The sequence below is a fragment of the Antrostomus carolinensis genome, unplaced genomic scaffold (genome assembly GCF_000700745.2).
Source record: "Antrostomus carolinensis isolate BGI_N321 unplaced genomic scaffold, ASM70074v2 scaffold8892, whole genome shotgun sequence".
NCBI lineage: Eukaryota > Metazoa > Chordata > Aves > Caprimulgiformes > Caprimulgidae > Antrostomus > Antrostomus carolinensis.
Genome location: NW_010298914.1, coordinates 1 through 227, shown reverse-complemented (window position 1 = coordinate 227; position 227 = coordinate 1).

The following is a 227-nucleotide window of genomic DNA, read 5'->3' as shown; positions in this document are numbered from 1 at the left end:
GCCACAGCTGCCACTCACACATACCGAGGGAAACCAAGATCTGGGGGGCATTTTGCTGATGCTTGGCCCTTGGACACGCAGGGTGCACAGCGGCTGCACCCGGCCTGGAGTAAAAACCGACTGAACACAGCGAAACCAAGAGTCTCCCAGCGGCAGCCTCTTACTCACGGGGCCTGGAAACACCTTCCCGCCGGGCAGGCCCCAGCACCCGGCCACCCCCGCCCGAG